At 41.3% G+C, this 12,038-nt stretch overlaps 1 protein-coding gene across 1 annotated transcript in view; it reads right to left on the reverse strand.

Moving 5' to 3' along the window:
* The window catches only part of LOC146632883 (dedicator of cytokinesis protein 3-like), a 247,985-nt gene that overhangs the window by 75,368 nt on the left and 160,579 nt on the right, over positions 1-12,038 (reverse strand). The gene's annotated exons all lie outside the window — the stretch shown is intronic.

A 12,038-nucleotide genomic window follows, 5' to 3' on the forward strand; every position in this document is an offset into this window, starting at 1 on the left:
TTCTACCACAGGAAGATCTGGGCAGTTAGAGGAAGGGGCAGCAAAGCAGGTCTAGTTTGTGATCCACTCCAAACATGAGTTGATGCCCAGAGACTCCCAAGTTTGAAAGTCCAACTTTACAGGATTAAAAGCACATTTAAAAGTTTTGGTCTCTTTAGCTAATTCCCAGCTTCATGAAAACATCCAGCCCTCAGACATGTGCCCGCTTCACCACAGCTGATCATCGTCCTCCATCTCATCCTAACCCCACAGTCCTTTGTCTTTAGCATCACATGCACAGTTTCCACCCTGTGGCCATCAGCAGGCAGCTGTTGTTAATCTGGGCCACGACCGGATCAGAATGGAAATCTTATTCTTATGGTTTATGTTTGATTTAGCCCAAATCTTTTCAACAGGCTTGGGCCTGGCATTAAGAGTATGTAACTTTATTAAATGAGTGATACAGAAAATAATTATTTGTTATAATGTTATTATGATCCACTGTACAGATTAGACTGTATATAGTGGATCAATAAATTCATGTATGAAGAAATCATACGGCAACTGAAAAACAAAGACGAAACAAAAGCTCATGTGCGTCTAACACAAGACAACTGGAACCTGCTTCTCCCATAGCATGCTATTATTAGCACTTTAATTTTGCCCTGCAGGGCTTCAGCAGCAGGGAGAAGGGTTAAATGTCTATTCAGCTGTTGGCAGAACAGCAAGATGGGCAGAAATTAGGCTGTGCAGAGGCGCGTGCACACACACACACACACACACACACACACACACACACACACACACACACACACACACACACACACACACACACGCGCGCGTATACAATGGTTACATGTTATAACGAAGATTTCATTTGGGTTTCCAAGTATATTATATGCACACATACACATGTAGGTGCTTATACATGCATGAGCAAGTTGCAAACATATGCTGACAGCAGGAGGGCAGTGAGCCCGGCTAAAATCTCTCTGCCTTTCTCCATCAGTCTTGGGTTTATGTACAGATGAGCTCCATTATATAACTCCGGTCGTAGTGGAGGTGGAGCTGTTTTAGAGAACCTTAACTTGAAATACACCAGAGTTAGGTGAACACAGCTGAAGCAGCTCTGCTATCAACTGGCAACCTGCCCGCAAGGTTTCTCTGCTGTTCTGCTGATGTGAGCTGGCAGAGAACGTTTTTAGATGAACTGAAGCCCTGAGCAGACATGGGCACTGTGCAGCCTCGGGACGCATCCGGTGCTTTGGTTGTCCCTGTTAGTTCTAAGTTTATTTGAATCTACGCACACATGTGTGAACGCAGCTTCACTGTAAATGTGCTGAAACACACATTTATGAACGATCTGAGTTCGTTAACCCTGAAAGATGTTGAGAACTGCCTCAGTTCTTTATAACATAGAAGATTTGAACTGCGACGGCTTCAGCTGCTCGTGAGGGGAGGGCTGTGCACCTGCCTGCAGAACAGCTGTGTCACGGTTTGTCAGAGGAAGGAAACATGCCACTGTTAGCATCTTTACTGTCGTAAGTTAGTATCTAATCTAAAAGCATCAGCAGGATGGATTCATGCTGTTTACAACAACTTCTTCCAGCAGAATTTGAGACTCACACCGAGGAACATTTTTACAATCTTCTTTTGTTGAGCCCATGAAAATTGTTTATCAGTTTCCTGGTTTTTGCTGACAGGTGCGACTCCCAGTGGGGTCTTCTGGATTCAAGGTTTGGTATATTGTCCAATCAAAGATGCTTACCTTGGTTATTTGACTTATCGTTGCCTTGAAGCATGATCACGAACTGTCCTTTTGACCATCCCTAAATACAGTGAGTTGGTTGGTTGATTATAACAACTTCAGAAGGCTGGAGATGAAGGGCTCTACGCCTCACAGCTGAGTAAATGCATCAGACTTGTGGTGGACACCAGCAGAAACACCCATTTCCATGCATTCTTTGACTAAAATAAATCAGGACAGCCACCAGCAACTTGCACTGTTCAGATGCAAGCTAGTTAGGCTAAATAGGACCAGAAGACAAAGCTAATATTAGCAGGTGATTTCCCAGCACACCTCCGTCTCCCAGCACACAAATGATACCACGGCCAATCAAAGCTATACACCTTCAATGAGAGGGATTAACATGACCTGGTTCTGAAAATGTAGTAATAAGTCAAAATGTGGATACAGTTATCCCATACAAGTTACCAACTGTGATACTTGCATATTAAAAACTGGCGTGAGGGAGTGAAACTACTGATGCTCCCTTCAGGGGTAAAAATAATGGATCCATCTGTGTTCTACCTGCAGTTTGGACCCGAGTGCACAAGACGATGTTTAAAATACGGTATACATTTAAAAGATTAGTTCCCTGTAGTAAGAGACGTTTATAAATCATAATCCAACTCTGAGGCGATGTGTTTACGGTACTGGCATCCATTCCTCAGAAGCTCCAACTGGGAACCTTGTTGCACCGTCCCGTCAGAGTTGAGAGATTAGCATGATTTTGGCGCTGAGCGCAGCTAGTGCTTGAGGTTCAAAATATTACAACTTTTAGCCAAAGAGTGCCAAATTTCAACCGGTAGTTGCTTAGCAACAACAGGAGTCACGCACGACAGTTCCCCTCAGCATCTGTTTAGCATTTGTTTTTCAGGAGATACCCAGTGGACATAGAAGCTAACGCGCTTTGATATGCGCTTTACGAGAGCTCATATTAATATAACCGTTAGAGACGCAGAAACATCTTCCAGAGTAAAACCTTTTACACGTCATTCTTAAAAACAGAGAAAAGTACAAATTAATTATCTTCATTAATAATTTGTGCATTGGATTTTTTTCCTTATCAATTTAAATGTCATAAAAATTAAAAAACAAGACAAACAAGTAGAAAGAAAACAGATGCACAGTACAGTTTTCTTTCTTCACCTGCTGGTCCAATCTACATACATTTAACCCAAGGCGTGCCTAATTATTGGACCTCAAGGTACGTGCATGTACGTTTCAAGGGCCGATGTTCCCACACAGTCAAAATTAGTTGGACAATGTCTGTGTCTAAAACCCACAATCCACTAGAGCCGTACAGAAATCCATCCACCCATCGTCTGCTGCTTCAGCACTGTGCAGTGCTGGAGCCTAGAGCCCAGCTGATGCACCCTGGACAGGTCGATCAATCTGTTATACCCAGAGAAAGAAAACCAATGACACTCACATTTAAACCTTGAGCTAATTAGGGATCACCTGTTAAACTATCATGCAATCCTTTGAACATTAGGAGGAGTATCCAGAGAGAAGCCATCCAGCATGGGGAGAAGAGCCAAACTCCACACACAGGCCCCAGCTGGTCAGTGGATCCTCAGCCAGGACTTTGTTGCTGTGAGCTGACAGTACTAATCCCTGCACAGCTGTGCTTTACCAAGGCATCATTAAGGTGTTCTGATAAGTTTTTGTTCTGTATCCGTCACACATGTTGGTGAACAGTTAGGGGTTGGTTATGTATCTTCCTCTTGGGCCTTGTTTCTCCCTGACATCGATGGGTTTTCATGCACGTAGAGGTAACAGAGTTCCTGAGCTGGTTGTAGAGCTAAGATGGATAAAGCCTTTAGTGGGTAGAGACTCAAAGAGGGCTAAGGGACAAGCTGCTGTAGCCCTAAAGGTACACAGTAACATATTTTATTTCCTGAGAGTGTAAATTTGAGGTTCAGGGCTTCAGCATCCACACAAGAAGCCAGAAAAACTAAAGCTCTATTTGCACATGATTTCATATTTTATGTTTGTCTGCACATCCTGAATATTTATTCCTCCATGAGGGCATCCTGGTCCCATCATAGTGTCCAGATCAACCAGTCAAAATGAAAGTTTGTGGTAAAATGCTTCCTTTCTTCATTATTATTCTGGGAATCCAGCAATCTGAGAAAGAGTAAATAAAGATGCAAACACTGATATAACAGGATGATTCGGCAAGCAAAAAACCCAAATCTCTAATATAATGAATTTATTTGACATGTTCAGATAATCAGTTTTCAGCTTGCAACCTCGTTGGTCAACCTCAGGCAGGAATAATATACATTATTTAAAACTTGCTTTTATTGAACAGGGTCCAGTTGGGTGGGTGTACACTACATATCATGACTAATCGTATTCATTTTATTTCAGGATGTCTTTCCCATTTATTTACTGCACCAACTCTCACTGTGATAAACACGAGGCACATTTACTGGCCAACAGTATCGTGCCCTTCAAAGTGTAGTAAGGCTCTTGAACCAGAGACAGCCCACAAATGGTGGTTCATTCACTGGGTTCATAAATAACACCTTATATATAGAAGCATTTACAGCACAAATGGTTGCCCTGTTCCCGAGGGTGCTCTTCAGTGAAAACAGCAGCACAGGAGTCAGCGATAAAGGCCCAGATCCCCGCAGACACAGCAGCGCCATGCAGGACACGAAAGCATACTGCTCTTATTTACAGTACTGAGAAAGGACGATGCAAAGACCAAGGTTCACAAACACATTTCCACCAGAGACCTGCCCAGCACTCGGTGCCTATTGTGAGCCACACAGAGCCGCTGAGGTAAAACGTGCTGAGATAAAGAGCGAAATCTTGTGTTCCTCTCCTTCAGTGCTTTAGAGCGCAGGCACACTGCTGTAAAAGGTGGCAGAGCAGGTAAGGTAACAGCAGCCCTACGTCAACACAATGTGAGGCACAGCAGACTAATACTCCATTCATAACCTCACAAAGCAAGATTACTAATGAGGCAAAGTGGGCACGGAGAGCTCCTGCCTTCATTATGATGAATTTATGACCACATTATATATTTTTTGTATCAAAGGGAGAATATTCATTAACCTGCCGCACTAACAGGAGGTGCTTATATCCTTATTTAAGGAAACTGTCTGAGAATAAGAGTCGTGGAGCACCTTTAGACAGCAGAGCATTTCAAATGTTGCATAAAACAACCAACAAGAAAACACAAAGACACGACTGACAACATAAAAAGATTAGAATTAAAGAACCATAAGTTTTCACTTAGTCGGCAAGACTCCCACTTCACTTCCTCTGTCTCAGTTTACCCTGATAACTCAGAGCCGGCGGCAGGTAACGTTACTGTCTGCCAGACCCAACAATTCACACCAGCGATGCTTTTCGGGACACGCTTTCAACACTTTATGCCATTCATTGTTGTCACCGTGTCCCAGCTGCTATCAGCCAGCTTTTGGAAGGATTCACTTTCACGAGTACCCAAAAAGAAGCCAGGATGCTGCTGCGTGTGCACTTTTAGGCATATACAAGAAGTACTGGAATTTAAGTTACCTGTAAACTCTATACTGAAGATGGAGGTTGCCTTTTGGACTGAAGGGTGAAGCCAGTGTGGAGGTAACTTAAACATGCAGCTAGCCAGACTGGATAGAGGTCGATGGAAAAATAAAAATGAGATCTGCGCCGAGTCACCGCAGACATGCATCTTCTGCACTTTACTCAAACAGAGAAAACTCCACACAAATAAAACCACCTTCAAAACCTGGGCTGTAGCTATAATCAGGACATCTGTCCAAGTCAGTGGGTAGATCCGCTGTGAACTTGACCTTTTTCTGAGTCAGTAAACCAGACTTGGAACAGGTGCACCAGCTGGCACATCGGGGAGAAACCAAGTCTCCTATCCACTTTTTGCTAGCACTCAAAATATGCACACCCACACCACAAACACTGATGTGTGCTGCTTTGAAATGAAACTGCCCAATCTGGGAAAATATAGAATCTCACCGGTACAGCTGAGCACTAATGTTTTTTTCAGCTGCGGAGTGGAAATCTCTTTTGGGCCGGCTATTTGTAGATTTACTCTTCCTCCCTCCTCTAACTGCCTCCTCTGCCTCTTTCCCCAGCCGCTGTGAGTAATCGCACCTTCACATCCTGCGGGAACGGAGGCACAAACACTCACCTTAAAGCGGTTTAACACATCGGCACTGTAAAAAAACAGCCGAGCTAATCTGAGATAATGATGCTGTTTGGAACCATTGTGATATCAGAAATAACAAAGCACTATCACCTGTAAAGCTACTTTCGGGCCACTCAGTGAGACGCTGAGCCGCGCGAGGAAGGGAAGATCCGATCGTGGTTAAAATGCAGCAGAGCAGCCGCGCTCGCTGCCGTCAACCAAATCAAACGTTTACATCTCTCTTTATTTGCTGCATTGGCCTTTTGCTTTTCAGACTTAGAGGGACATAATAACATCTTAATCACTCTGACAGCCCACAAACTAGGAAGGCACCATAATGTCACCCTCCATTAACAAACACCTCCACATTTTCTACCAGAACATTAAACTACATGAGTGGGTTTCCAAGCAGTGGGCCAGGGACCAAAGGTGGGTCTCCAGAGGGCGAGAGTCTGTCACCGTTTGGCATGAATATATAATAGGGCTTTATTCAGCCTGACAGCTCTACTGTCTAATGGTACATTTGCAGCCCCTCTGTTCCATCAGAGTTTTCCTCCATTTTCACGCCTGATAAATGAGAAAGAGCAAAAGCCACATTTTAATGTTTCCCTCGGTTTCACAGGGAGCTTTTTGAACTTTTGTTGGAAATGCATATAAATGGACTTCATCTCATTTTTTGTACAGTAACTTTAAAGTATTTAACAAAGCAATGCAAATTGTCCTATTATGTCATAAACTACACCTGCATCATTAATCACATTTTTATCTTTTGGCATCCCAGAGTTAAAAGAACATGATCAGGCAACATTTAAATGTGTGCTTCACCAGCAGGGAGCAAAGCAAAAGCAAATCAAGCGCTCCCTAAATCAGCGTCTGACCATGTGCCTGCACACACCAATCACAGCTGCCTAACCCGCCATGCAGCTTATAGTTTCCTGAATGTACTCTGGAAAAGTAAAACTACATCAAAAGACATATATACACTAAAATCAGGCACATCAGAAGACGAGAGGTCAGGAGGGTCGTCATATTCAAAGAGTCTGGTACAGTTTTGGCACAGTAATGCAACACAACTAACTTCTTTAACCACCTGGAAAAACACCACAAACTGCAGTCTGATGGAGGCCAAGACAAACAGTGCAATGCTTCCATCAACACCTCCCATAACAGTGAGACTCTGCAGAGCAGCAGCGTATCCACCAGCCTCACAAATGCACACCAACACAGCACCGATGCATCTGGCCAAAGATGTGTCCAGTAAACACGGTGCTTAAAAAGAAGGTTCCAGGAAGTCCACATGCTGGACAAAAGACATGTTAGCCCCTCCTGCAATCATTTTGCTAAATACAGGGGCAAATACAGAAGGGTCCCACAGCTGTCAAGAACTTTGTTTCCAGGTTTATTCACATCCATCCTGCAAAGATGCTTCAGCCTGAGAGCAGCAGAGTGTCAAAGTGAAAGCAGGGACTTGATTTTTGTGTGTTCGGTTCAGTGAGTTATCAGGAACTAGATGGAACAACAGCCTGGTGCTTGTTTCCGTTCCTCCATGTCTTACACATTAAATCGGTGCAGTTTACTGAAACTATGATATATCCTATGATAGTGATGCTATCATAGGTGGTTGTAACATTGATTTGGTTGCATCTCATAACATAGTTTAAATACTTTTACCTGCACTGAAAACAGAAGTTATGAGGGCTCCAAATTACTGGATGAAAAAATCGAATTAAAAGTGCAAATTTTCAACTCACCCTGTTTCCTTTAAAAGGCCTCGAAATATTCTACAGTCACCAAACATGATGAACAGCAGCTGATATTTACAGATAACTCAGTAAATAGTGGAGAAAGTATGATTTCAGTTAGAGCTCCTGCATGTCTTAAACTGTCTCTCCAGCTGCGCCGCAGGTTTGTGTTTGGTGCCTCGTAACGTGCAGTAACTGTGACAAGCTTGACTGCAGATTTAATCGGGTAAACTGTAATCTGTAACTGATTACTTTGGGAAGTTACTATTTTGAGGCCCCCTAATCGGGCGTGAGTCAGCCTGGCACGTCTGCAATCAGAGGGGACGCTCGCAACACCTCTGATGCATTAGCAAATGTCCTGCTTCATTTTCATGCCTGTCAGCGCGGCTGCTGCGCTCCTGAAAACAAAAGCGCTCAGACAAATCACCGGGGAGCGCAAACAAAGAGCCTCCGAATTCGTTTTGGTCTCCTCTGCTCAGCTCTTATGCTAACATGCTGCTTCCTGAGGATGAATCTGAAGGAGGAAAGATTTTTATGTAAAATGCATCATTTTAGTCTGGAGCACAAAGCTGCGACAGAAAAGTGACTCGAACATCCAGCTCCTGGGACACAAAGGGACTGAAAAGCACTGATGGACTCACTGGTATCAGATATTTTTTAGTGTTATGTAAGAGATTCTTTAGGAAAAGTTTTCCATTCTGAATGTGAACAACTTTTATAAATATGTACTCAGGAGGGACTGAAAAGATTGCATTAAAGACTTTCATGATCAGTCCGCAGTGTGAAAATATAGACGATACAATGCTGTAATTTCTTTAGTGTCATCTGATATGAATTTACAGTTGTGAGAGTTCATTACAAAGTTAAAAACTTCTCAGCGCACACTGTGAGTTTACCTGTAAGATAATAATATTTTATGTTTGCATGCAAAAAGCATCGAAAGATATACAATTATTTATATTCATTTTTTATGAATATAACAGCAGTGGGATTTCCAACATTAACGCACTGGGTTTGTACGACTCCATGAGGACTGTCACACCACTTTGCTTTTTAATTAATGTCTCGTGCCTTTTTAATGCCACAGTGCATGGGAGCGTGGCCAAGTGGTCAACGCTCAAGCCCAAAACTCGGCGACTCTGAGCTAAGACACCAGCGAGCCCAAGCTGTCAGAGAGTTTGGGAAAGCCATCCCTCTCCAGCAGGAAGTCTGGCGCCATGCAGCATGCAATATGTGTGTGGAGACATACACACACACGCAGTGATGCCAGGAGCAGGATGTGATAGCAGGGGTGCCAGCCTGCCACGCCTCACGCTGCGTGTACTTGAAGAGGTGGATGCAGGAAGGACAGTTTCCTCTGTGAGTGCAGTTCCACAGGTGATGGAAGCTGTGGGATGATGTGTTTTCCAGTCTGTTTGGATCCACAGAACATGCGACACGAGGACACCTGTCATCTCCAACAGACCCTCTCCTTACACGCTCACCGAGGTCTTCCAGTGCTGGAGATTTCTACACTCCATATGACAAATAAAAGGAAAATTCACGATGCAGTTTATATAACTGTCCACCAACGAGTGTTAGGAGCTGGGTTCTGGTTATGTGGTGTTTTTGTCTCTATGTGTTTTTTGGTGCCTCCCGTTTTGTATAGGTAGGCGGGGCAGTGAGTCACTGAACCTGGCACACCTGTTACTCATCAGCTGCATTCTTCAGAAGTCTTCTTTAGGAGCTACCTGACAGAAGAACTGGTGTCAAGCCAGCCTCCAATTCGAGACTTGCAGTCAAGCCAGCCTCCAGTTGATTTTACGTTCCCTGTGTTTTCAAAGTATTACGGGAATGGATGTGGAAACCAGATTTCAAAATAAAAGCCAACTTCGAGTGAATTAACAGATATGTTAAGAACATAATAACATATAATTTAGGCTTTTTTTTTTTTTTTTAGAAACTCTAATGTTACATCTACATGACACAGCCTTGTACCCTAATTGTGCCCTGTCAAGGCCATCTTATTTTGGATTTCAAAGTAAAAGCCCTGTGAATCTTCATTTTTGAACTACTCTTTCAATGAATTCATAATGCTCTTAAAAGCAAAAGTCGTATTTCCAAATACTATTTGAACTTTGTATCAACACTTTCCAACCGCAGTCTTTTTCACAGTAATACCATATCAAATAAATTCTTTCTGATTTTGCTTTTCATAGTAATGGCCCTTTGAAATTGCCGATATTTGACTTAATCTCCTAACGATTCAAAATGCTCTAAAATGAAAAATTCTTGTTTCCACAGGGTAATTCCACTTTAGATCAACAGTATACAACCCCGCAGTGATACCATATCAATATCAAGTCATTCTGATTTTGCTTTCAAAAATAAAAGCCCTTTCAAATTGTCCATAATTGACCTAACTTTCAGTGATTTCAAAATGCTCTAAAATGGAAAATTCCTGTTTCCACAGGGTAATTCCACTTTAGATCAACAGTATACAACCCCACAGTGACACCATATCAATATCAAGTCATTCTGATTTTGCTTTCAAAAATAAAAGCCTTTTCAAAATTGTCCATAATTGACCTAACTTTCAGTGATTTCAAAATGCTCTTAAATAGAATTTTGCTGTTTCCACAGGGTAATTCCACTTTAGATCAACAGTATACAACCTCACAGTGATACCATATCAATATCAAGTCATTCTGATTTTGCTTTCAAAAATAAAAGCCTTTTCAAATTGTCCATAATTGACCTAACTTTCAGTGATTTCAAAATGCTCTAAAATGAAAAATTCTTGTTTCCACAGGGTAATTCCACCTTAGATCAACAGTATACAACCCCACAGTGACACCATATCAATATCAAGTCATTCTGATTATGCCTTCCAAATTAAAAGCCTTTTCAAATTGTCCATAATTGACCTAACTTTCAGTGATTTCAAAATGCTGTAAAATGGAAAATTCCTGTTTCCACAGGGTAATTCCACTCCAGATCAACAGTATACAACCCCACGGTGATACCATATCAATATCAAGTCATTCTGATTTTGCTTTCAAAAATAAAAGCCCTTTCAAATTGTCCACAATTGACCTAACTTTCAGTGATTTCAAAATGCTCTAAAATGGAAAATTCCTGTTTCCACAGGATAATTCCACCTTAGATCAACAGTATACAACCCCACAGTGACACCATATCAATATCAAGTCATTCTGATTATGCCTTCCAAAATAAAAGACTTTTCAAATTGTCCATAATTGACCTAACTTTCAGTGATTTCAAAATGCTCTAAAATGGAAAATTCCTGTTTCCACAGGATAATTCCACCTTAGATCAACAGTATACAACCCCACAGTGACACCATATCAATATCAAGTCATTCTGATTATGCCTTCCAAAATAAAAGACTTTTCAAATTGTCCATAATTGACCTAACTTTCAGTGATTTCAAAATGCTCTTAAATAGAATTTTGCTGTTTCCACAGGGTAATTCCACTTTAGATCAACAGTATACAACCTCACAGTGATACCATATCAATATCAAGTCATTCTGATTTTGCATTTCATAGTAATGGCCCTTTGAAATTGCCGATATTTGACTTAATCTTCTAATGATTCAAAATGCTCTAAAATGAAAAATTCTTGTTTCCACAGGGTAATTCCACTTTAGATCAACAGTATACAACCTCACAGTGATACCATATCAATATCAAGTCATTCTGATTTTGCTTTCAAAAATAAAAGCCCTTTCAAATTGTCCATAATTGACCTAACTTTCAGTGATTTCAAAATGCTCTAAAATGAAAAATTCTTGTTTCCACAGGGTAATTCCACTTTAGATCAACAGTATACAACCCCACAGTGATACCATATCAATATCAAGTCATTCTGATTTTGCTTTCAAAAATAAAAGCCCTTTCAAATTGTCCACAATTGACCTAACTTTCAGTGATTTCAAAATGCTCTAAAATGGAAAATTCCTGTTTCCACAGGATAATTCCACTCTGTATTTACAGTATACAACCCCACAGTGACACCATATCAATATCAAGTCATTCTGATTATGCCTTCCAAAATAAAAGACTTTTCAAATTGTCCATAATTGACCTAACTTTCAGTGATTTCAAAATGCTCTTAAATAGAATTTTGCTGTTTCCACAGGGTAATTCCACTTTAGATCAACAGTATACAACCTCACAGTGATACCATATCAATATCAAGTCATTCTGATTATGCCTTCCAAAATAAAAGACTTTTCAAATTGCCAAGATACGACCTACTCTTTTAAAGATTTCAAAATGCTCTAAAAGTGAAAATTGCTGTTTCCACAGGATAATTTCACTTTAGGTCAACAGTATACAACCTCACGATGTTACCATATCAATATCAAGTCATT

The sequence above is a fragment of the Diplotaxodon limnothrissa genome, linkage group LG5 (genome assembly GCF_057381915.1).
Source record: "Diplotaxodon limnothrissa isolate DT_005_m linkage group LG5, D_limnothrissa_male_GT1.1, whole genome shotgun sequence".
NCBI classification, from domain to species: domain Eukaryota; kingdom Metazoa; phylum Chordata; class Actinopteri; order Cichliformes; family Cichlidae; genus Diplotaxodon; species Diplotaxodon limnothrissa.